The sequence below is a fragment of the Bos indicus x Bos taurus genome, chromosome 24 (assembly GCF_003369695.1).
Source record: "Bos indicus x Bos taurus breed Angus x Brahman F1 hybrid chromosome 24, Bos_hybrid_MaternalHap_v2.0, whole genome shotgun sequence".
Lineage (NCBI taxonomy): Eukaryota > Metazoa > Chordata > Mammalia > Artiodactyla > Bovidae > Bos > Bos indicus x Bos taurus.
Genome location: NC_040099.1, coordinates 5,248,091 through 5,275,749, shown reverse-complemented (window position 1 = coordinate 5,275,749; position 27,659 = coordinate 5,248,091). Strand labels below are relative to the sequence as shown.

The window sequence follows — 27,659 nt, the reverse complement described above, 5'->3', positions numbered from 1 at the left end:
TGGGCATGGTCTTGGTCACTGCCTCCTGTACAATGTCATGAACCTCGGTCCATAGTTTATCAGGCATTCTGTCTATCAGATCTAGTCCCTTGAATCTATTTCTCACTTCCACTGTATAATCATAAGGGATTTGATTTAGGTCATACCTTAATGGTTTAGTGGTTTTCCCTACTTTCTTCAACTTAAGTCTGAATTTGGCAATAAGGATTTCATGATCTGAGCCACAGTCCGATCCCAGTCTTGTTTTTGTTGACTGTATAGAGCTCCTCCGTGTTTGGCTGAAAAGAATATAATCAATCTGATTTCAGCATTGACCATTTGATGATGCCCATGTGTAGAGTCTTGTCTTGTGTTGTTGGAAGAGGGTTTTTGCTATGACTAGTGCATTTTCTTGTCAAAACTCTGTTAGCCTTTGCCCTGCTTCATTCCGTATTCCAAAACCAAACTTTCCTGTTATTCCAGGTATCCCTTGACTTCCTACTTTTGCATTCCAGTCCCCCGTGATGAAATGGACATCTTTTTTTTTTTTTTTTTTTCGGTGTTAGTTCTAGAAGGTCTTGTAGGTCATCATAGAACCTTTCAACTTCAGCTTCTTTGGCATTAGTGGTTGGTGCATAGACTTAGATTACTATGATATTGAATAGTTTGCCTTGGAAACAAGCAGAGATTATTCTGTCATTTTTGAGGCTGCACCCAAGTACTGCATTTTGGACTCTTCTATTGACTATGAGGGCTACTCCATTTCTTCTAAGACATTTTTGCCCACAGTAGTAGGTATAATGGTCATCTGAATTTAATTTGCCCATTTCAGTCCATTTTAGTTCACTGAATCCTAAAATGTTGATGTTCACTCTTGCCATCTCCTGTTTGACCACTTCCAGTTTACCTTGATTCATAGACCTAATATTCTAGGTTGCCGTGTAATATTGCTCTTTACAGCATCGGACTTTACTTCCATCACCACTCACATCCACAACTGGATGTTTTCACTTTGGCTCATTCTTTCTGGAGTTCTTTCTCCACTCTTCACCAGTAGCATATTGGGCACCTACCAACCTGGGGAGTTAACCTTTCAGCCTCATATATTTTTCTTTTGCATACTGTTAGCATTACTTTAATAGCAATTTTCAAATACATTAATTCAATGGAATAAATAATAGAAATAAATCAAAAGCAAGCAAACCAGTGTGTATCTTGTCCAGTTAGGTCAAAATAGTGAGCACACATTTAGCCTTAGGTGTCTAAACTTCTGATCTTTCCTCTGACCTACCTCAAGCCATGATCTTTGCTGAGCGGTGTTTTCCTATTCCTGTAAGATGTCCTGTTTCAGCAGAATACCAGACCAAGCACTGACATGAATCTTCCAGGTCTAAATACTCAGTCCTATTCTTTCCATTATAGTTTAATCAACAAGAAACAAAGCTATTTACCCTAAAATTTAAGATTTTATGAGCATGAAAATGTTTCTCATGTGAATTTATAAATATTAATCAGTGTTTCTTTTAACAATATTTATTTATTTATCTGACTGCACCAGATCTTAGTTGTAGCATAAAGGGATCTAGTTCCCTGACTGGGAATCAAATCCAGGCCCCTGCATTGGGATCATGGGGTCTCAGCCATTGGACCACCAGGGAAGTCCCTAATCTATGCTTCTAAACATGGATTGTCCAAGCTGACTTCAGGGCATTTTATTTCCTTGTGTTTTGTCATAGATGTGATTTGCACAGAAAGAAGTCTGCTTTCAACTTGGCATGATGTTCATATGTAATTATTATCAACATCCTTGAAAATAATTTCTAGGACCTGAAAGAGGAGTGCAGATGACAGACCTTCATCATGTGATTTTCCTAATGGCACACTTTTTTACCCTTTCTTTTAAAAGACTGAGGCAGGGTCCCATTGCACTGTAATTTAATGCTGTAGAGATTATTTTTTCTCGACTTTTTGAACTGAGGAAGATAAAATTCATAAATCCTATGGTATACAGGCCAGGTTTTTATGATCTCCTTTTTCCCATAAGTGCATGAGAGCAGGCTGGTGACCTGGGTTTGAGTCAGGTGTGAACACAGAGCTGCCCTGTGGACTGAGCCACAGATGTGTGTGCAGGGATTGTTGCTATTCAGTCTCTAAATTGACTCTTTCGCAACCCCATGGACTGTAGCCTGCCAGGCTTCTCTGTCTAATAGATTTCCCAGGCCAGAATACTGGAGTGGATTGCCATTTCCTTCTCCAGGCGATCTCCCTGACCTGGGGATCGAACTTGTATCTCCTGCATTGGCAGGCGGATTCTTTACCACTGAGCCACCTTAGGCTGTACCAACTGGAGTCCTGGGAATGCATTTCTGGTAATAGGCTAAACAAGAACCTGAGACTTTTTCCTTCGTTGTTTGAGCCAGATGAGGACATGGAAATAAGAGTATTTTATCCCATTGATATCCATTGCTCTTTAATCTTTCTCTTTATTTTGACCAAGTGAAATTGTTAGTAGCTCAGTCATGTCTGATTCTTTGTGGATAGTAGCCTGCCAGGCTCCTCTGTCCATAGGACTCTCCAGGAAAGAATACCAGAGTGGGTTGCCATTTCCTTCTCCAGGGGATCTTCCTGACCCAGGAATAGAACCTGGGGTCTCTTGCGTTGCAGGCAGGTTCGTTACCGACTGAGCCACCAAGGAACATCCATTTTGGCCAAACCAAAATCTCTTTAGGATAAACTCCAGAACCTGAACTAACTCATATTATATAAATCTAATTAAGTGCAGTTAACTGAAAAACATCACCAAGGTTTTATTTGGCAGATTTAATGACTAGAGTGTTTTAATTAAGTAGAATTTTCAAGGGATATTGATAATAGTATTTGGTTTTAAATTGAGAAGAAAGTCTCTTTACCTCAAGAGAATGAAAGGAATAAATAGAGACTGCAGTTCTTTTTTCGTTAAAAAACAATCACGTAGAAGCTGTTCATAGGACTTTTCAGGGCGACAGATGCCTGGTGTGTTTAAGCAATTAGCCTCTTGAGCGGGAAGCCAATTTCAGGCAAGCATTGGTAGTAGATGGTTTGTGAAAAGTTGTGTGATTTAGTTATTCAACAAAACCCTTAATTGCGGCATATACTCTCATCTCATCCTGAAACTGCACAGGCAGAATGGAAATCCAAAAGTTCAAGGTAAAACACTCTTAGCAATTGGCATTTGGGCCAAGAGGTTTCTTTAAATGTTTGCTCTTTTTGATATTTGCTTCTCTAATTGAAGAATTAATTACCGCCAGCAGGTAACCCACAGTGTGTTAGTCATTCTTCTGCAAAGCTCAGCACTCTGTCTGCAGATGCAGTTTCATTTTGCACCACATCTGATCTTATTCCTTCCCCATCTTTGCTAAGGAGATGCAAAAAGTCATATGTACTTCTCTGCCATACCTGCATTCTCAAAACAGAAAGCATGACGGAAAAGATAAGTGACTTAATCGTGATATGCAGAATTAGATGATGAAGGAGTGGACATTTAATCTCTACCCAGACAGCTGAGATATGTGAGGGGAAGCGAGAGGACCACCATTCAGAGGGCTTGCTTCCAAGGATCATGCTTTCAAAGTCACAATAGGTCTCCCCTGATGCAGAAATTATAAATTTATCTTAACTTGCAATTATTGGTTTGGATAAATTAATAGATGACTTGGAGTACTGTGAATAAAGATTAAATTGTATGATTGTAATAATAAAACAAAATCAAGTAAACTAAAATTTACTCTGTTCTCCTCCCTTGCTCTAGTTTGTTTTGATCAGAATTCTTAAAATATTAAGTATTATTATTCATCGTCAGTATCAAAAAATTCCTGCTCGTTTCATGTTTGATGTATTGGGGGAGTCTGATAGAAAAATAAAAACTGTATTTATATGATGATGTATTCAACAAACATTATAGTCTATCAGAACATTATAAAGTTATCCTTTAACGTATTACAAAGAAAAGAGGATTTTTGATCCTCATGCTGTAACTATGGCAACAGTGTAGGCTTAAAACAATAGCAAACATTGTTGGAATATGAAACAAATCTATTTCATACACTTTAAACATTAAAAACCACTTCACAGTTCTCTGAGCATTTGTCAAAAAGCGCTACTGTATAAATATTGATAATTAGATTCAATAATCTCCCTGGATTTAGAGCATTTCCTCTCGTATGGCACATGGGGTGCTGGCATGCACTCATGAAGATTACAATGTAAACTCTGACAGGGACCAAAATTTATTGAGATTGATATAGTTAACATTAAATATTTTAAAATATACCAAGTATATGTAACAACTGCTTCCCTGAAAAGCAGTTTAGTTCTAAATACATTTATTATGTCTACTGAGAAGACTTTTTGTAGCCTTCAAGATGGGCATATAATTAAATGTCTTCATAGTTATGATTGGATCGAACATTTAAAAGGGTAGGGTATATTACTCAGGCATTAAAAAGGATGAAATAATGCCTTTTGCAACAAAAGGGATGGATCTGGAGACTGTCATACTAACTGAAGTAAGTCAGAGAAAGACAAGTATCATATGATATCACTTATATGCAGGATCAAAAAAAATTACAAATGAACTTATTTAGAAAACAGACTCCCAGAAATAGAAAACATACTTATGGTTACCTAAGGGGAAAGAGTAGGGAGGGATAGATTAGTAGTTACATATACATACCACAATATATAAGATAAACGACCGAAAAGGAGGCCTTACTATACAGCACAGGGGACTCTGCTCAATATTCTGTAACAACCTAAAAGAGAAAGGAATTTGAAAATGAATAGATACATGTTTATGTACAACTGAATCACTTTTTGTACACTTGAAACTAACATAACATTATTCATCAACTATATTCCAATATAAAATAAAAATTAAAAAAAAAGTCCGCCTGAGCAAGTTGAGACCCAGGTAATGACAAGAGCACTTAGAAATTAAACGATGACCCTATACGCAAGACAGCAAGAGAGACACAGAGATAAAGAACAGACTTTTTGACTCTGTAGGAGAAGGCGGGAGCAGATGGTTTGAGAGAATAGCATTGAAACATGGATATTACCATATGTGAAATAGACCGCCAGTCCAGGTTCCACGCATGAGACAGGGTGCTCAGGGCTGGTGCACTGGGATGACCCTGAAGGATGGGATGGGAAGGGAGGTGGGAGGGGGTTCAGAATGGGGGACGCATGCGCACCCATGGCTGATTCATGTCAACGTATGGCAGGAGCCACTACAATATTGTGAAGTGATTAGCCTCCAATTAAAATAAAAAAATTAATTAAAAAAATTAAAGTTTGAGGAGATCACGGAAAAAAGGAGAGAGTACCAGTGAAAATGCTCAGTGTTTGTTAGGCTGTATTTTACTTAATTCGAGAAAATGAAACAAAGTGTTTATATTATGGTTATGACATTGATTTGCAAAAGATAAGTAATTGACATTTTTCTTAAGATAGGAAAAGTTCATTGTGTTCTAATGTGAATTCATGAGACTGTAAATTTTTTGTAATGTGGGAGATACTTGTTCACAGAGAGAATACTCTTAGCTCCAGAGAAGCAAATTTTCAATAGAGAATCAGTGATATTTTAATGGTCAGAATAAAATTTAGCATCATTAATCAGGTAACATTAAAGTGAAGTCAGAACTCTTTCTGCCCATACTTTCCATGCCACCTTTATTTTACAATCTCAAGTACTGAAATTTAGATAATTCAAACTTTTAAGTGCACAATATGTTCTTGTATGGAATAATTGCAATTCAATTTACTCAATATATTCTGCATAAGTTATATAAAATATAGAGCATTTACTTTTATCTATTATTTTCCTAATGACCAAAATGATGCTAATAAAATTGAGAAGCAGTAGAACAAATAATCACTTCTGAGATTCAAAATAAAGTGCTGTTTTAATTAAGATAATTATCAATACTAACGATTGATATTTACCATTATGCACTTACTAAGAGTTCTGCTGGTCATGGGATAGTCACTTAAAAAAAAAGCATAATATAATTTCAAATTATTTTTCTTAATAAACCTGAAAGATAAATAATAACATGAATCAAAGGAAGATTATGAAAGAAGTATAAGAAATTACTAAAGGTACAAAAGAAGCTACCAAAATTTATCACTCAATAAAAGTGCATATTGAACATACTTTACATTGTGTTAATGGATCATAGTCAAGCTAATTAATATACCTATCACCACACATAGTTACCTTTCTTTGTGTATGTGTTTATGATAAGAACCAAAGATCTTGGCACATTTCAAGTATACAACACAATATTATTAACTATATTTACTACACTGTATGTCAGATCCCTAGAATTTTTTCTTCTTCTAAGCGAAAGTTTTTATCCTTTGCCCAATATCTTCCTATTTTCTCCACCTTCCAGCCCATGGCAACACCATGCTACATTTTACTCCTATGAGTTAGACTTTCTTCTAAGATTCCAAATATAAATGAGATCATATGGTATTTGTCTTCCTGTGTCTGTCTTATTTCATTCAGCTTCATATCCTCCAGGTTTATTCATGGTTTGCAAAAGGCAAAATGTCCTTCTTTTTCAGGGCTGAATAATATTCCATTGCAAGTATGGACCACATGTTATCCATTCATCTGTCAACAGGCACTTTAGTTCAGTCACTCAGTCGTGTCCAACTCTTTGCGACCCCATGAATTGCAGCACGCCAGGCCACCCTGTCCAACTCCCGGAGTTTACCCAAACTCATGTCCATTGAGTCAGTGATGCCATCCAACCATCTCATCCTCTGTTTTCCCCTTCTCCTCCTGCCTTCAATCTTTCCCAACATCAGGGTCTTTTCAAATGAGTCACCTCTTTGCATCACGTGGCCAAAATATTGGAGTTTCAGCTTCAACATCAGTCCTTCCAATGAACACCCAGGACTGATTTCCTTTTGGATGGACTGGTTGGATCTCCTTGCAGTCCGAGGGACTCTCAAGAGTCTTCTCCAACACCACAGTTCAAAAGCATCAATTCTTTGGTGCTCAGCTTTCTCTATAGTCCAACTCTCATATCCATACATGACCACTGGAAAAACGATAGCCTTGACTAGACACACCTTTGTTGACAAAGTAATGTCTCTGTTTTTTAATATGCTGTCTAGGTTGGTCATAACTTTCCTTCTAGGGAGTATGCATTGTTTAATTTCATGGCTGCAATCACCATCTGCAGTGATTTTGGAGAATTCACTCCAGAAAAATAAAGTCAGCCACTGTTTCCACTGTTTTCCCATCTATTTGCCATGAAGCGATGGGACTGGATACCATGATCTTAGTTTTCTGAATGTTGAGCTTTAAGCCAACTTTTTCATTCTCCTCTTTTACTTTCATCAAGAGGCTCTTTAGTTCTTCACTTTCTGCCATAAGGGTGGTGTCATCTGCATACCTGAGGTTATTGATATTTCTCCTTGCAATCTTGATTCCAGCTTGTGTTTCATCCAGCCCAGCATTTCTCATGATGTACTCTGCATATAAGTTAAATAAACAGGGTGACAATATACAGCCTTGACGTACTACTTTTCCTATTTGGAACCAGTCTGCTGTTCCATGTCCAGTTCTAACTGTTGCTTCCTGACCTGCATATCAGTTTCTCAAGAGGCAGGTCAGGTGTCTGGTATTCCCATCTCTTTCAGAATTTTCCACAGTTTATTGTGATCCACACAGTCAAAGGCTTTGCCATAGTCAATAAAGCAGAAAGAGATGTTTTTCTAGAGCTCTCGTTTTTTCGATGATCCAGCAAATGTTGGCAATTTGATCTCTGGTTCCTTTGCCTTTTCTAAAACCAGCTTGAACATCTGGAAGTTCACAGTTCATGTATTGCTGAAGCCTGGTTTGGAGAATTTTGAGCATTACTTGGTAGTTTGAGCATTGTTTGACATTGCCTTTCTTTGGCTCTTTGGCTTATGGCAATTTAAACATTCATAAAATTGTCCTAGATCTTCAAGCTTTCAGCTCCTATCTCCCCAAGATGGACCTTGAGTAAATAGGTGACAATTATCCTTTGAATTCCAGCAATGTTGTCAGTAAAAGTTAATGTGTTAAGTGTTTTGGCAGCAGAGTCACTGAACTTTAAATCTTTCCATTTTTTGCCTCTTTCCAGAGAGTGAGTTTAATGTATCATGGCTATTAACAATTTAAAATTTACACAGTAATTTATCTCTTCAACTATTGGTAAATGGAGTATACTATCTGTGACAAATATTACTAATCTTTTATTTGTCTGGTGGGTGGAAGTAACACATACACCGTCCTGTGGCAGCAATATTTGATCTTAAGAAAATAATTTATGACACTTCATGTACTTGTGGAGTATCAATATTCATGATCCTTTTGGACCTCCCTCCCACCTCCCGCCCCATCCCACCCCTCTAGATTGACACAGAGTCCCTTTTTGAGCTTCATGAACCATACAGCAAATTCCTGTTGGCTATCTATTTTACATATGGTCCAAAAGGGAGGGAATATATGTATACCTATGGGTGATTCAGGTTGAGGTTTGACAGAAAACAACAAAATTCTGGAAAACAATTATCCTTCAATAAAAAAATAATTAAAAAGAATTCATGATTGTAATTCTAGAATATGAAATATGAGATAGTCTATTTTCATATGGAATAATACTTTTCCATTTATTGGCTTATATTGAATCACCAACTTATGGATCAAAAAAAAAATCCTAAAATGCATTAAATAGAAAATGCAATCTGCTAAACAAGTGAAAGCATGCCAAGAACTCATCATAATGAATAAACCCATCTTCATTTCCATCACCAGAATGGCACGGTTGACAAGACAAGAAAATAAATTACATTTTTACTGTTTATTTTTTGGATGAAATATTACAAATTGATTTTAATTGTATTTAATGTTATCTTTTAAAAATTATAAAAAAGCAAGGCACATTATCAACACAGATAATAGCAGTTTTCACTATAGAGACATAGAAATATCAATACATGATTGAGGTACTATGATTTTTAAAATAAAATTTTTATATCTCAGTAAATTTGGATTAATAGAGAAGTTGCTCAGGTAGAATCATCATACTCCTCTCACCCAGTTCCCTTGATACCAACATCTTGCATTACCATGGTACATTTGTCACAACTAAAAAAAACCCAATACTGGTATACTAACTCAAGTCCACACTTGATTCCATTTCAGTCCCCTTCCCCTCATCCATGCCTTTTATTTTTGCTTCCAGGATCCAGTTCAGGATACCACATTACATTCAGAATGTCATGATATTTGAAAAATAAATTCTCATAGGCAAATCTTCAGTGGAAAAATATGATTAAATCTACAAATGTAAAAAGCCATTCAGTATGAAATCAATGCCAACTGGTATTATGCACAAAGGTGATAGAATGAATGAGAATTACAGTCATCAGAAGACATTATAGCACTCTACACTGAAGAGTTCCCTGAAAGAAAAGGACAGAAATCGATGAGACTCACATTCAATTTAGGAATGTACAACGAAATTTCAATAAAAAGGCTAAGAAATGCTTTTTACATTTAGAAGGATAGTTAAGATATAAATATCACCAAGCAAATGATCTGAGAGTTAAGTAAAATGATAAGATGGTGGGATAGCAATTTATGATACCCCTAGGCACCTAAACTCAAGAATCAATACAGTGTTCTACTGAAGATTGTACAAATCTCCAGAGATTTTAGAGCCAAAGAACTGCATAGATAAGAAATAAGCAAAAAAAAAAAAAAGTCGTTTATCTTCCTCAAAAAAAGATTGATGCCCATCAGTCTTTGATTGACACTTGCTATAGTCAATACTCACCCTGAGTAGGTCATGTTCCTGTTGCTTTATCAATTCAGAATCTGTTTAGAATCACAGAGACAAGAAGAATTCTTGTTTTTGAGAAAAGCTGCATACCTCAGTAACCATGATTTGATGAAGCATTTAGATGTATTTGAAAGGTACATTCTTTTGATTTTTTTGTATGAATGAATAATCTATCAAAGCAGGATTAATTCATGATGATAGCATTTGCTGTGCATCCTAGTAATAGTAATAAATGATTTGGGCATACAAAAGTAAAAAATGTATATACTGTAATATATGTAGCATTTTATGCTACAGTGTATCCTCATTGTTCTTAAAATAAAAAAAAAATGTGTTCTACAACAATGTTTCACCAGTGCTCTGAAAATGAGGAAAATTTTATTAAGAAATTATTTAGGAGATGCTATGGACTGCAAGGAGATCCAACCAGTCCATTCTGAAGGAGATCAGCCCTGGGATTTCTTTGGAGGGAATGATGCTAAAGCTGAAACTCCAGTACTTTGGCCACCTCATGAGAAGAGTTGACTCATTGGAAAAGACTCTGATGCTGGGAGGGATTGGGGGCAGGAAGAGAAGGGGACGACAGAGGATGAGATGGCTGGATGGCATCATTGACTCGATGGATGTGAGTCTCAGTGAACTCCGGGAGTTGGTGATGGACAGGGAGGGCTGGTGTGCTTCAATTCATGGGGTCGCAAATAGTCAGACATGACTGAGCAACTGAACTGAACTGAACTGAACTGAAGGGCTTTCCAGGTGGCTCAGTGTTAAAGAATCTGCCTGCCAACACAGGAAATGTAGGAGACTCGGGTTGGATCCCTGGGTCAGGAAGATCCCTTGGAGAAGGAAATGGCAACCCCCTCCAGTATTCTTGCCTGGGAAATTCCATGAACAGAGGAACCTGGCGGGCTACCATCCCTGTGGTCACAAAGAGTCAGACAGGACTGAGCACACAAGCTTGTATGATGAAATGCTAAATGATTGGTGCTCCCAAAGCAGATATATAGATACACACTCTATATTTTTTAAACCTTCTTTTTATTAAAAAAAAAATCCATGAAGTCTTTTTCTTGAATATTTGTATGGCCCCTGAATTTTTATTTGTTTGCGTGTCTGTTTATACGGGTAGGTGTCATTTGTCACCTTTCTCTCCTCTGTGTCATTATGGCTGTTCTATGAGGTTTCATCTCTTTAATGTGATTCTTTTTCTCTGCCTGCTCTTTGAGGTTTGTGGTCAGTTGATGGATGGCCTTAGCTGACAATGTCCTTTGGACGTACCTGTGGCATCTTCCACGGAGGTCTAGTTGTGGAGCAGCCGGCCAGCAGGAAGCTACCAGCTCACTGTCTAAGCACCACGGTGAGTCAATGCCTCCTGGCCTCCTGGTCAACTCAAGGCTCAGGAGAAGAGAAGCCCCAGCCCACCTGGTCACTGTCTTCTCCTACGCATGTGGTCAGGGAACCCTGACTGACCGGAGTGAAAACTAGAATTCACTACCTTTGATCGATACACAGATGTCTCAGTCCTACTGGGAACTGTCATCAATCTGAGGTTGTCTCCTGCCTGACTCTGTCCTCTCCTCTTCTACAGAGTGAAGAAAGTCCTGGATGGGGACTGGGAGGGAATCGTCAGTCCCAGGACTTGCCTCTCTCTGCTCCATTCTGTCAAAATGTAGTGAAACAGCGGGGATCCATCTTCCACTCCACACAGCTGAGTATCTTCCTTGAAGATGAAAGAACAATACATCTGGATCCATGATGAACTCGTGAAGAAGAGCTGCATGGCTCCCTGACACGGCGGGCATTGACATGATAGAGAAATAGACATCTGTTTTTTCTCAAGCCACTGTGACTTGTGGTCTTCTTGTTTGTTTCTTATCATCCCTTAGCAATTGATAGGGAATATGAGAATACCTCTTTCCTCACACTTTTGTCAGCAGGTATTAAACCTTTTGATCTTTGGTAGCTGTAGATAAAAGTGGTAACTTAATGTCCTTCTTGTCTTCTTTTTTCTTATAACAAATGTGATTATTAATATTTTATGTTAATTAAAAGTGTATCCTATTTGCAGAGAACATTGACATTTCCTTTCTCATTTTTCTATTGGTTTATTATCATTATTATTATTAATAAATACAGTAATATAAAATTAACAGTACCATATTTGTCACAAGTGACTTCCTTTATTTTCATCCTTACTTTTTTCTTATATCTGTGGTCATTTTTTTGCCATGTAAGATATTAAAATATTTTAGGTAATAATATTTATCTTTTAAAAATAATTCTTAATTTCTGTTTCATGCTTACAGATGTCTTGCATACTGCAACTGTTTTCCTAATCTGTATTTTCTTCTAATATTTCATGATTTTTTTCATATAATTAAGCTCTCTCAATTTGTTTTGATAAAAGCTATAAACTTGTGATTCATTATTCTTCCTATCTAACTGGCTGCTTAATTATCACAATGTTTATTGAATAATCCATCTTTTCCATAAAGATTCAAATGACCATGTTCTGATATTAATACTGAAACTTAAAAGCAAATAAATATGACCCTCTAGACCAAACATCAGAATCTAATATTATTTATAATAGTATAATAGTATAGGATGCCAGGTTAGGTTTTAATCCCTCAGGAAATACTTCTCATTATTAGCTCAGGCTTTACTGGGAGTGGATATTAGAGTGTTCTTGAGGGAGATGAGTAGAAAAGAATCAAAGTAATAATTATTAAGTGTCTAGACATAATGGAATTTTATTGTAGAAGATATTTTGCATTCTCATTTTCCTCACTTTGGAAATATTTGTAAGATATCTAAAATTTTCTTTAAAGTTCTATTTCACCAACAAAGATCTATATTATTAGTTCTTGGATATTAAGTCCATAGTGTGAATTCATGTGAATTATTTACCTGTGAAACATACAACACAGTTTTGATTCAAAATATAGTTTGCCACTTTTATACAAATTTAAAAAATTCAGACAGAAATAAATTATGATTGGCAAGTGTTTGCATGTTGATTTGTACTGACTTTCCTTATAATCTTCATAGATGAGCTTATATATGATAATGGCTCATATATGATAATCTGCCTAAAAGGCCATCTCAAGTTTTTAGAAATTGTGTGAACTTTTCTTGTATGAATCTCTTTTATTCAGCATCATCAATGGAGTATGATTGCTACTTGTTAAAAGTAAAAGGATGTAATATCACACTCAAATGATTCTTTTTCAAACAAATAAAGATTCTCAAACCAGATGAAAATGAGAATAATAATATCATTAATAAACCTTGCTTCATTCGAGGCATCTGCCAATCAAAACACTATTTAAATTTAATTGAAGAATCTGTCAGTGAGAAGGGTGTATAGAAGTTTCTGTAAGAAAATACAATTCATGAAGGGAATTATGTAAAATAGGACTTTTGTAGGCAATGGATTAGTCTGTGAAGGTCAGAGGTCAACCGTGGAAACCCAGGTTGTGTTTTCTAAGTGAGGGGATGATGTAGGATAATCATATGGTAATCAAACTCAAGATTTTGCCCAAGCAAGTGAGGTGGAATTAAGACTTCTAAAGACTATTAAGACTTCTAAATAACAATACATGATTTATTATCTTGCCTGTAAACCCAGTGGCTCAAACTGTGGGCTGGATAATCCCCTTGCGAAGCCCATCCCCCTGACCTCTGACCCTGATGTCCTGACTCTACCTCCAAATTCCACAATAGAGTCTTTGGCAACACAGGAACCTGTGAACAATGACCTCAGAGATGTCTTTCTCACCCCCCAAACACCCCTCTTTCCAGTCATCTCAAGAATAGGGACATCAACGATGCTCTTGAAAATCACAGAAACCAGGAACAAAACAACTTATGTGTCAAATTCTGCATGACTCACATCAAGAAGAAATGAGTATTTATCTCCCATTGCTCCTTTCTTGACACATGACATAAAATGGGAAAGTTCATGGCTCTATCTTCTCCTAATTTTTCCCTTTAAAATAGTTTCAATTTTCTCAACCTACAGAGCCATAAGACCATATCCTTTTATTTTCTTCTTTCTTGAATTATTTGAGTGTGGTGGTAGGTTTTGGTTATTTTTTCAGGAAATCTCCAATGAATAAGAGGCCAGTGATTTATGTTTGCCCCAGCGTGGCAGTAAGCAGAGTCACTCACACACCCATTTGAGGGGTTTTTAGTTCTTGGGTCCAGCCCTACCTAGCTCTGCAGTCTTCCCCTTTTTCCTCTTCGCTTTCTGGACTGTCCTGTCAGAGAGGCTACAAAAGCAAATTGATGTCTCACTTTTTTCTATGCAGTTTCTTCTAGTCATTTTTTTCCCTATAAATCTGAATTGCCACTTTTTTATTTTTCCAGATAGAGATTTACTATGGAAAGCTGAACAATTGTCTTCTGTATTTTCATGTGGCATTATGTACTTTTACTTCCTACTTTTAAAATGTTGCATATTAAAATTAAAGCATAATGTGAAAACAAAGGCGTATACCTTAGGTTGCCATTTTGCAGTGTTTCAAACAAGAAGGAAAATGGGCTGTAGCACTGAATTCTAGAAAAGGACTCAACTTTTCAGCATACAAGAATAAAAGGATTCTGATCATGTAAAATGTTTGAAATCATTGTTTTTCAAAATGGAGAGAGTTTTTCTAATGGAAAACTGTATCTTGAAAATTATGAATCGATGATTACATAGTAATGAAGATAGCAAAGAAACAATCTTACTCATTCAACAAATATTTACTGCATAGATGCTATGGCTCAGGCATGATTGTAAATGTTGGGGATGCATGAACAAACATGCAGAGTCCTTTTCTTGTAAAGACAACGAGCATGCGGGAAGAATAGTAGATATTAAATAAGCAAGAGTACATGTGGCCGTTTCACTCTCGAGGGGACCTCCCCGACCCAGGAATCGAAGCCAGGTCTCCTGCATCGTAGGGAGATTCTTTACTAGGGAAGCCCGTTAAATATCCAGGACACATGAAACACCCATCCATCTGAGAAGAGGTAGCCCAGTTCAATTGAATTCAAAAGCTCATTTACACTGAAAAATAAACAGAAGTCATATTTCCAATCTGATGAAGGCAACAATGGTATCAACTGGCCTGTCTCCTTCCCCCAAATGGACAAATAGTCTTACTCTCCAGGTCTTGTGTGCATCACTCCCCGTTGCTTTCAGAGAATGCCCCTGATTGGTTAGAAAAAATGCATCACAATCAGTTTTGGGCAAATTATTACCCCTTTAGCAGGAGTGTTGGTGGCATTTGCTAAAAGCAGCTACCGGGAAGAACTTTCTTTCTCAGAACATGTGTGCAGTCACACGTCTGATTCTGCTGACAGAGCGTCTTCAGTCTTAAGCTTGAAATTTTTTTCCCTTTTCATCATCTGACTCTATGGCACTGCCAGCTTTGATGAGTTAGGAGCGATCCATGCATTCTGAGAGATTTTGACCCCATTGTCTCTACAAGAACATCATCTCAGTCGATATTGTCTCTGGTGTGTAGATGACAAAGCTAAAACTGAGAGGAGTTTAGTAAATGAGAAGATGCTATATGCATTGTAAGTGTCAGAGCTGGGATTAAAACCCAAGGCATTATCACTTCAAGGAGTGCGGGCTTTCCTCCAGATCAGCAGTTCCCAACTCTTTGTGTGCATCAGATTCACTTGGAGACTTTGTTAAAACACAGACTTCTGGGCCTCACGTCAGAGAATCTGACTCAGCAGGTGTGGGCTGGGCTCAAGAATTTCTATTTCTAACAAGTCCCAGGCGATGCTGGTGCCACTGGTTCAGGAACCTCCCTTGGAGAGCAACGGTGGAGTCCAGGCTGGCCTAGAGACGCTCTTTTGATTTTAGGAAGTTTGAACTTTGAAGTTTTCATTTTTGTTATTGTTTTTACCTATGGTCACCTGGCGGGTGTGAGTAAAGAAAAATGCGGCTCTGAGAACCATTTCTCTGCCCTGGTGGGAGTGAGGTTGAAGGAATAATCACAAAATTTTGCCCTGTTGAAAAGCAACAATTGCTTCTGGAGTATTAGTCAGCCATTAAAAAGAATACATTTGAATCAGTTCTAATGAGATGGATGAAACTGGAACCTATTATACAGAGTGAAGTAAGCCAGAAAGAAAAACACCAATACAGTATACTAACGCATATATATGGAATTTAGAAAGATGGTAACAATAACCCTGTGTACAAGACAGCAAAAGAGACACCGATGTATAGATCAGTCTTATGGACTCTGTGGGAGAGGGAGAGGGAGGGGAGATTTGGGAGAATAGCATTGAAACATGTATAATATCATGTATGAAACGAGTCGCCAGTCCAGGTTCGGTGCACGATACTGGATGCTTGGGGCTGGTGCACTGGGACGACCCAGAGGGAGGGTATGGGGAGGGAGGAGGGAGGAAGGTTCAGGATGGGGAACACATGTATACCTGTGGGGGATTCATTTCGATATTTGGCAAAACTAATACAATATCATAAAGTTTAAAAATAAAAAAAAAAGAATTATGGTGTGAAAGTAATTAAGCAACTCTGTCACACTGATAGTGACTTGAATACTCAACTGTCATGAGCAAACAGTTTCAAATAATTAGCATTATTTAGTCATTCTGGGTTAGTTCTTCTTGCATAACCTGTTTTAATCTGAATTTGGAATACTGTTCTGACTTGCCTGGCCATAGATATTATAAAGCTCTTAACACTTAGATATTAACATTGTCAAACACTTTTTATTTCACAACTGTTGGACTTAAGTGAAAATGGAAAGGAGAACAAGTCCATTGGGTTATTTGTTCTAAAAAAAGTTATTTACTGAAATAGCCCATCTGCAGACAGACATCATTCCTAAGAATCTGAAAGATGTGTCCAGCAAAGATCAGATCAGATCAGTCGCTCAGTCGTGTCCGACTCTTTGCGACCCCATGAACTGCAGCACACCAGGCCTCCCTGTCCATCACCAACTCCCGGAGTTCACCCAGACTCACATCCATCGAGTCAATGATGCCATCCAGCCATCTCATCCTCTGTTGTCCTCTTTTCCTCCTGCCCCCAATCCTTCCCAGCATCAGAGTCTTTTCCAATGAGTCAACTCTTCGCATGAGGTGGCCAAAGTACTGGAGTTTCAGCTTTAGCATCATTCCTTCCAAAGAAATCCCAGGGCTCATCTCCTTCAGAATGGACTGGTTGGATCTCCTTGCAGTCCAAGGGACTCTCAAGAGTCTTCTCCAACACCACAGTTCAAAAGCATCAATTCTTCAGTGCTCAGCCTTCTTCACAGTCCAACTCTCACATCCATACATGACCACAGGAAAAACCATAGCCTTGACTAGATGAATCTTTGTTGGCAAAGTAATGTCTCTGCTTTTGAATATGCTATCTAGGTTGGTCATAACTTTCCTTCCAAGGAGTAAGTGTCTTAATTTCATGGCTGCAGTCACCATATGCAGTGATTTTGGAGCCCAGAAAAATAAAGTCTGACACTGTTTCCACTGTTTCTCCATCTATTTCCCATAAAGTGGTGGGACCGGATGCCATGATCTTCGTTTTCTGAATGTTGAGCTTTAAGCCAACTTTTTCACTCTCCACTTTCACTTTCATCAAGAGGCTTTTGAGTTCCTCTTCACTTTCTGCCATAAGGGTGGTGTCATCTGCATATCTGACGTTATTGATATTCCTCCCGGTAATCTTGATTCCAGCTTGTGCTTCTTCCAGCCCAATGTTTCTCATGATGTACTCTGCATATAAGTTAAATAAACAGGGTGACAATATATAGCCTTGACGAACTCCTTTCCTATTTGGAACCAGTCTGTTGTTCCACGTCCAGTTCTAACTGTTGCTTCCTGACCTGCATACAAATTTCTCGAGAGGCAGATCAGGTGTCTGGTATTCCCATCTCTTTCAGAATTTTCCACAGTTTATTGTGATCCACACAGTCAAAGGCTTTGTCATAGTCAATAAAGCAGAAAAGATACACACATTCAAATCACTTTGTAATGTAAGCATAAGTTAATTCTTTGTACCCTGTAACTTAAGAACTTAATCAGTAACTCATGAGAAATTTATTTTTTCTGATACCTTCTGGGTGGTTATTTGTGACCATCTCTTGGACAGGGCCAAATTGAAGAATACAGTTTTGAGATTTTGGGGATAAAGCAGTTTCTTTCACTACATGCTTGAGCATCATTCCCTCACATTTAAATTGGTATCTTATGTTTTTCATCTCAAGTTTAATTAGTTATATAAGATGTATTTTGCAATATTGGAGATATTGACATTACAAATCACAGCTATTTTCTTTCACCTAAATATATACCATAGATTATATACACCAATGTCACTCAATACTCACCATAGTCTTTTAAAAAATACAGAAAAAAAATTGTTCTTTAACAGTTGTGAATTTTATGCTGCTGCATTTTCCTCTTTGAATTTTTATTTGTATTTTACTTTCCCTCCAGTATCCAATTCTATTATAATATGCTTTAATTTTTAAAAATATTTTACTAAGCACATATATATGTGTATATATATGCATGTATATGTGCATATGCTACACACACATCTGTAAATCTATCTATATATAACCTAAAATGTTCTGCTCAACCTAAATTGGCATCCATTTTTCCTTCTTAACTGGAGTATCATTATAATTATTTTTAGTGTTCAGATGAGGCGTCGCTGGTGGCTCAGTTGGTAAAGAATATGCCTGCAATTCAGGAGACCAGGGTTCAATCCCTGGGTCAGGAAGATCTCCTGGAGAAAGGAATGGCAACCCGCTTCCAATATTCTTGCCTGAGAAATCCCATGGATAGAGGAGCCTAATGGGCTACAGGCAGGGGTTGCAGAGATTTGGACATAACTGAGTGACTAACACACAACGCAACAAAACTGGATAAAGATATGATACACTTGTAAATTGTGTAAGAAGTAAAACTTTATTGGAAATGTAGCTTTTAATGAGATAGCAGGAATATACATGTATCTTGATTAAAGAGTTTTTTGATACCTCAGAGAGGTTCTCTCTTTTGGACAATGGCCATAGTGAGATCGCTTACTTGGTGCCTGTAATTATTCACTGTGTGATTTGGGAAAGTCAATTAACATCGGCTTCAACTTTCTTATCTACAATGTTCTAAACACTATGATCATGGCATCCGGTCCCATCACTTCATGGCAAATAGATGGGGAAACAATGGAAACAGTGACAGACTTTATTTTCTTGGGTTCCAAAATCACTGCAGATGGTGACTGCAGCCATGAAATTAAAAGACACTTGCTCCTTGGAAGAAAAGCTATGACAAACCCAGGCAGTATATTAAAAAAACAGAGACATTACTTTGCCAACAGAGGTCCATATACTCAAAGCTATGGTTTTTCCAGTAGTCACAATATGGACATGGAAAGAGTGTTTATTTCACAAGGTTCCTATGAATACTATGTGAGTTAATTTAAGAAAAGTACTTAGAACAAAGCCTAGTATATACTTTGGTGGTACATGTTTTACCTATTATGATTAATGTTCTTATGAAACTTCTACCTGGTCCAAGCCCCCTCCTTACCAACTTTCCTGGGCTAATAACCACTTTTTCATTAGCCTTCTGCTCAATTTTTATTCAGGATGGTTGCAAATAGAATTGTGGACAGTGGCAGCTGATCTGGGCTGAAAGAGCTCTCACATACCACCTAATACAATTGTAATGATGGTCATCATTCTGTAACTACATGGACATCACTATCAGCAAAGAACTTAAATGAATCCATTCGCTATATGGTTAATACAGAGGAAACTGAGGACTGATTCTAAGTTCTACCCTCCAAAATCAGTATCCATAGAAGCTCCTGAATGACCAATTGAAATCTACATCTCAGTGAAAATACTCATTCACTTCTCCAGTAGATTAAACTAGACCTCTTCTTAATTATTATTTTTTTAATTTAAATTTATTTACTTTAATTAGAGGCTAGTTACTTTACAATATGGTATTGGTTTTGCCATACATCAACATAAATCAACATTATTATTTTTATACTACACTACCTATTAGGTCTACAAAACTACTCATTTTTTGATCAGAAGAAGTGATAGCTTACTCAGAATCCTTCAACAAGAATTTCAAGGACATCATTTCACAAGAGTTGGACATGATTCAGTTGGACAAATACAAAAAGTTTTAGCATGCACTCCTGGGGCTTCCCAAGTGGCTCAGTGATAAAGAATCCACCTGCAGGAGCTGCAGGAGATGTGGGTTTGATCTGAGTCAGGAAGATCCCCTGGAGGAAGAAATGGTAACACACTCCAGTATTTTTGCCAGGGAAATCCTATGGACAGAGGAGCCTGGTGGGTTAAAATCCATGAGATCACAAAGACTTGGACACGACTGAGCTACTGAGCATGCACAAGCAAAAGGCATTAAATATACTGCCTTCTATATATCAAGAGTCCTTGCTGAATATTTCTGTATATATTTAAAGATTTCCACACCTCTTCAATTTCCATTTAAAATATCACAACTTGAAAAATAATCCTGTTAGCATTTTGAAAGCAGGACAATGCGGCTCCTTCCTGTTCTAATTGATCATGAATCATTTTGGATGGTTGTTCTCCATATGGATATGCATTTCTGTTAAATGTAACAGCTTAATCTGTTCATAGACTCCCTCCAAATGAAATTCAGCCTGAAATAAATAAACCCATCAAAAATAAGTATAATACATGTAAAACTGACTCCACAAATCAGAAGAATTAGGCTTTTATGACCTAACGATGTATAGTTCTTTAAAAGGATCTTTGTTCTTACTAGAACTGAAAAATAATACTGTTTTTCTCAAATCCATGGGAAAGAAATAATACGTTTATGTGAAATTGATAATAAAATGTAGCAAAGCAATAGAAAAATTCTTTTTATGATTAAAGTGAGGCATGTAAAATAAATTTTGTGGTGTTTTTTTTCTTCCCATAAATTACTTTGGCTTAGAGTTCCCAGATATACTGGAGGTACTCATTCAGAATTTTGAGAAGCAGTACATGTTATCCCACTTTAACTTAAATTTAGTGTATTTAAGGAGTATATGGAGAAGGCAATGGCAACCCACTCCAGTAGTCTTGGCTGGAAAATCCCATGGACGGAGGAGCCTGGTAGGCTGCAGTCCATGGGGTCGCAAAGAGTCGGACGCGACTGAGCGACTTCACTTTCACTTTTCCCTTTCATGCATTGGAGAAGGAAATTGCAACCCACTCCAGTGTTCTTGCCTGGAGAATCCCAGGGACGGGGGAACCTGGTGGGCTGCCGTCTATGGGGTCGCACAGAGTCAGACACAACTGAAGCGATGCAGCAGCAGCAGCAGCAGCAGCAAGGACTATATGGGGTTTCCCTGATTGCTCAAATGGTAAAGATTTACCTGGCAATGCAGGTGATCAGGTTCAATCCCTGAATCAAGAAATTGGCCTGAAGAAGGAAATGGCTACCCACTCCAGTTCTTGTCTGGAGAATTTTATGGACAGAGGAGCCCAGAGTGCTACAGCCCATGAGATTGCAAAGTGTCAGACATGACTGAACAGCTAACACTTTCACTTCATGGTATCTCTTTTACTCTTTGTATGAAATCACACACACACACACACACACACACACACACACACACATTTTCTATAGAGAATTTGAAATCTTTAAACAGAGGACTGAGACTTTAGTCTTTAGGGATATCCAAGAAAAAGAATAAAGGTAAGATATTTTTAGCTGGAACTCCCCAGATGGCTCAGTGGTAAAGAATCCACGTGCCAATGCAGGAGACACAAGATATCCAAATTTGACCCCTGGGTCAGGAAGATCCCCTGGAGGAGGAAATGGCAACTTACTCCAGCATTCTTGCCTGGGAAATCCTCATGGACAGAGGATCCTAGAGGGCTAGAGTCCATGGGGTTGCAGAGGGTTGGCCACAACCAAGGGAGTGAGCTTGCACGCACATTTTTGGTTTGTAAGGTCTTTGAAGTATCATGCAAGATATGTGACCACCCATTCTATGAAGATGCATGATAAGCAAATAGGCAAAAAAAGAATTTCCATCCTTCTTCTGGAAATGTAGAAATCCACCTTCTCGGCATTCTTCTATAAGAATTACTGAGAAGTTTGGTTTATGACATTAAACAATAGTCAAAGCAGATCCGTGGGAGGACAACCTTCTGTTTGCTAGGGCCAAATCAAGCTCTTGCTTATTTTTCTCTCTCATGGTAGTTTCTGTCAATGAATAGCAAAAAATTTGGTAAGATTTTATATGAAAATAGCATTTTATTCATATTATAAGCAGTCAGAAATAAGGGACCATGAAGGTGACTCAACCACTAATTGAAGTTCATTGGATATCTGTTAAAACTGCTGTATGAGTACAAGGTCTTGGACATGAGAAATCTGGTAATAGTCTAATGTTAACAGCATTCTTGTCTTTATTTTCTTTATTCATCACTGTTTCCTCTGGATAGAATATTTAATACTTGAAATTATAATTAGAAAAGCACACAACAAACCAATAGGCCTCCAGAAGACCGTTGTTTATACGTGTGGTAAGGTTCAGAAAGTGAAGAGGAACTAAAAAGCCTCTTGATGAAGGTGAAAGTGGAGAGTGAAAAGGTTGGCTTAAAGCTCAACATTCAGAAAACGAAGATCATGGCAATTGGTCCAATCACTTCATGGGAAATAGATGGGGAAACAGTGGAAACAGTGTCAGACTTTATTTTTTTGGGCTCCAAAATCACTGCAGATGGTGATTGCAGCCATGAAATTAAAAGACACTTACTCCTTGGAAGGAAAGTTATGACCAACCTAGATAGGATATTGAAAAGCAGAGACATTACTTTGCCAACAAAGGTCCGTCTAGTCAAGGCTATGGTTTTTCCTGTGGTCATGTATGGATGTGAGAGTTGGACTGTGAAGAAGGCTGAGCACCGAAGAACTGATGCTTTTGAACTGTGGTGTTGGAGAAGACTCTTGAGAGTCCCTTGGACTGCAAGGAGATCCAACCAGTCCATTCTGAAGGAGATCAGCTCTGGGATTTCTTTGGAAGGAATGATGCTAAAGCTGAAACTCCAATACTTTGGCCACCTCATGCGAAGAGTTGACTCATTGGAAAAGACTCTGATGCTGGGAGGGATTGGGGGCAGGAGGAGAAGGGGACGACAGAGGATGAGATGGCTGGATGGCATCACTGACTCAATGGATGTGAGTCTGGGTGAACTTCGGGAGTTGGTGATGGACAGGGAGGCCTGGCATGCTGCAATTCATGGGGTCGCAAAGAGTTGGACACAACTGAGCGACTGAAATGAACTGAACTGAACTGAAGGTTCAGAATTACCTCTCCTGATTCAGAAGTGTGGAGGTGAGTTTGACCAAGAAAGGGAAGTAGCAAAAATGTGGCCAGGCAAATCCAGACAGTCCACGCAGAGGTGGGACTTAGCCTGAAAGCCCTGCTAGGAGTAGAACTGAAATGCTGAGAGATGAGAAAAGGGAGGCACCAGGGGGAAGCATCCATGCTCTTTCAAGAATTTGCCTTCAATAGATATTAGAAATCTATATCATGCATGACATTCCATGATGTCTTGATTGAAATCTTTATAGAATTACAATAAATCACCCCTGACAGAGTTTAAAGAAACAGCTACCCAGTGATGAAGCTGAAGCTCCAATACTTTGGTCACCTGATGTAGAGAGCTGACTCACTGGAAAAAATCCTGATGCTGGGAAAGATTGAGGGCAGGAAGAGAAGGGGGTGACAGAGGATAAGATGGTTGGATGGCATCACTGACTCAATGGACATGGGTTTGAGCAAACTTGGGGAGATAGTGAAGGACAGGAAGCCTGGTGTGCTGCAGTTTATGGGGTCACAAAGAGTTGGATATGACTTAGCAACTGAACAACACTATTACATAATTAATTTTCTCACACAAAACTCCCTATTATTGAAAACTGCAAAGGCACAGTAGAGAAAAATATAATTTTTATTGTATTAAAAATATCTTTAATTTAGTTATTTAGGGACTTCCTTGGTGGTCCAGTGGTTAAGACCCTGTGCACCAATGCAGAGCGTCCAGGTTTGATACCTGGTCAGGGAACTAGATCCCACATGCTGTAACTAAAGATCCCACACACTGCTGTCAACTAAAGATCCCACACGCTGCGGCAACAAGAAGATCAAGAAAAGGATCCCACGTGTGTCAACAAGACTGAAGATCCCAAGTGCCACACTAAACCCACCACACACAAAGAAATACATATTTAAAAGATTTATTATTTAACAAATTGGAAGCAATAGTAGTCAAGATTCCACTTCTTGTACAAAACATCTCTGTGTTAGTCAAATATATAAGGACATGATAAAATTTTCTACATAATATGTGCTGTGTACTCAGTCACTCGGTCATGTCCAAATCTTTGCAACGCCCTGGACTGTAGCCTGCCAGACCCCTCTGTGCATGGAATTTTCCAGGAAAGAATATTGGAGTGGGCCACTCAGGGGAGTTTTCAACCCAAGGATGGAACCCACATCTCCTACACTGGCAGGTGGATATTACCACTGCACCACCTGGGAACCCTGTTGAAGAGCTAATTTAACACACTAACACAGAATTTCACTTTAGAGCTGATAAGGCACTTATCCTGAATTTGATCATTTCAAGGATATCATGAGTACAGTTCAGGGTGGACTAGCTTTTGCATATATTTCTTAGGCCTCAAGCGTCTGTTGCATTTCTCATCTTGTCAGCTTGCTTTACCTTTTCTATGTTTACACGAACATTCAAAGTTATTTATTTCCATTTTTTCTCATGATCATTTTTATTTTTTAAGGAATTATCACACTCAACATGTTTTAATGGCATCACCAGGGTTCATTTTTATTCAAAGGACAAAATATCACTGTTGACAGCATCACCAGCGTATTCTTTCAAACTGCTCTTTTAGGTCCATAGATATTTCACATGTTAATTGCAGATTTAAAATTCAGCACACCCATGAGAGAGGAATCATAAACTCATAAAGATGCTGTGACAAGAATGGGGTAAATTGTTCTTGTCTTCAGCAGTCACTTTTAATCAGTGATTGTAAACAGCATATTATCTCCCTCTGTGATTTTACATGTCAGGGACTCTTTTAAATTCTGTTTTTCTCTTAGCCTTATATATTTTGAGGCTATCTGATTAGGTGCAAACATATTTAGACTTTTTATATATTCCTAATGTGTTGCTTTTTTCATATTATAAAACATCTCTATCTCAATAATCTTTTCTTAAAGAATATTGAATCTGGTTTGTTTTTTTTTTTTGTATATTGTTGCCAGCTTCCTTTTTTTTCATACTTGCAACATATATGTTTTGCAATATTTTTATTTTCACCCTCTATCTGTAGCTTTATATTTATTTACTTATTTATTTTTTCCTGTTATTGCTCAATCTCAGGTGGCTGAACGCCACTTGTCCCTCTAAGAAGTTGGGGGACGCCGACCGCTCGCTGTAGCTTTATATTTAAAGGTTGTCTTATAAGAAACTTACAGGAGATTTATTGTAAAATCTAACCCAGTAAGGCTAGAGTTTTAATTGGACAATTTTGCTCATTTATATTTAATGTCATTACAATGTATGTGCATAAGTCTACCATCTTATCTGCACTTTTTCATCTAAACTATATCTTTTCTCCTAGTTCTCAAATAATTAAATTTTATTGTATTTCATTTTCTTCCTCTATTATATATTATTTTACTAAATTTTATGGTTTGATATGGAAATTATAAATCCATCATTAACATTAGAATCTGATATATAGACTTATTATTTAAATTTTTAGTTGGAAGATAATTGCTTTACAATGTTGTGTTGGTTTCTGCTTATATAGTAGAATTTCAACACTTAGTCATTGTAAGGACCTTAAAACAATTTAACTCTTGTTTTATTCTCAAACCAACTCTTATATTTTTGTGCAATTATCATCAGCTATTTTACTGTTCTGTACATTTATGTACCCAAGACATTATCATTAATGTTTTATTCAAACAGTAATCATTTAGACAAGTCCACATATTTACTTTCAGCAGGCTCTGTACTTCTTGTGGCAAATCTGTGACTCAAGGTCATTTTTCTGGGGTCTACTTTCCTTCTGGGGTCATTTTGCTTCTGTCTGAAGAACCCTCTAATTATTCCCTTTACATTCACATCTCCTGTTCACTAATCCTATAAATTTTCATTTACTTGAAAATGTACTCAGTTGCCTCTCTTTAAAAAAAATAATATATTATATATATTAATTAATTTACTTATTTGACTGCCCCAGGTCTTAGTTGAGGACTGTGAAATCTACTTCCCCGATCAGTAGCTGAACCTGGGCCCCCTGCATTGGGAGCTCAGAGTCTTAGCCACTGGACCACCTTTCTTTTTTGGAAAGCATTTTTGCTACATATAGAACTGGATCCGCAGTATGTTTGTTTTGCACTTTGAATGTAATTATCCATTTTCTTAAACATTCTATTGTTGCTGGTTGAGAAGTCTGTGTTTCTCTGGATGCTTTTAAGAATCTTTGGGTTAAATTTTAAGTTTTACTGTGCTATGCCTGTGTGGTTTTCTTTATATTTACCCTATTTGACTATTCTCAGTCTTCTCTAGTTTACTACCTATGACAATCTTCCTTTAGCATTAGAATTATAAGCGACATATTTGTGAATGTTTTTCTTTCATATATGTAATTTACACATGTATTTGTTGCTGTTTGTACTTGTTGAAACACAATTGCTAAGCAAGCACCTTATTTATTATTCACTCTCATTTTCTTGCAACAGATTAAAAAAATAATTTGCATAGAATTACTTGAAATTTAATGTTTTAGGTAAAACAAAATTACAATGCTGTGGATGCAGGTTTGATACCTGGTTGAAGAACTAAGATCCCACATGCTAATGGCAATTAAGCTTGCACACCACAGTGGAAGTTCCTGTGTGATGTGACCGAGACCCAAGGCAGCCAAACAAACAAACAAACATTTAAAAGAAAATAATATGTCGAACTTCTTCACTTAAGGAACTCATCAGATGAAATGCAAATATACTATCAGTTCAGTTCAGCTCAGTTCAGTCACTCAGTCGTGTCTGACTCTTTGTGACCCCATGAACTGCAGCACACCAGGCCTCCCTGTCCATCACCAACTCCCGGAGTCCACTCAGACTCACGTCCATCAAGTCAGTGATGCCATCCAGCCATCTCATCCTTTGTCGTCCCCTTTTCCTCCTGCCCCCAATCCCTCCCAGCATCAGAGTCTTTTCCAATGAGTCAACTCTTTGCATGAGGTGGCTAAAATACTGGAGTTTCAGCTTTAGCATCAATCCTTCCAAAGAACACCCAGGACTGATCTCCTTTAGAATGGACTGGTTGGATCTCCTTGCAGTCCAAGGGACTCTCAAGAGTCTTCTCCAACACCACAGTTCAAAAGCATCAATTCTTCGGCACTCAGCTTTCTTCACAGTCCAACTCTCACATCCATACATGACCACTGGAAAAACCATAGTCTTGACTAGACGGACCTTTGTTGGCAAAGTAATGTCTCTGCTTTTCAATATGCTCTCTAGGTTGGTCATAACTTTCCTTCCAAAGAGTAAGCATCTTAATTTCATGGCAGCAATCACCATCTGCAGTGATTTTGGAGCCTAAAAAAATAAAGTCTGACACTGTTTCCACTGTTTCCCCATCTATCTGCCATGAAGTGATGGGACCAAATGCCATGATCTTCGTTTTCTGAATGTTGAGCTTTAAGCCAACTTTTTCACTCTCC

The 27,659-nt window shown here is 37.8% G+C and overlaps 1 long non-coding RNA gene across 6 annotated transcripts in view; it reads left to right on the top strand.

The window, feature by feature from the left end:
- Positions 1 to 14,432, top strand: part of LOC113882751 — a 30,730-nt gene extending 16,298 nt beyond the window's left edge. For 5 of the 6 annotated variants that reach the window (XR_003508437.1, XR_003508440.1, XR_003508438.1 and 2 more), the window contains 2 exons: positions 11,072 to 11,202; positions 11,434 to 14,432. This is a non-coding gene — a long non-coding RNA (uncharacterized LOC113882751). The remainder of the gene's footprint in view (positions 1 to 11,071; positions 11,203 to 11,433) is intronic. The other variant, XR_003508436.1, reaches the window with a different exon arrangement.
- Positions 14,433 to 27,659: the final 13,227 nt, after the last annotated feature.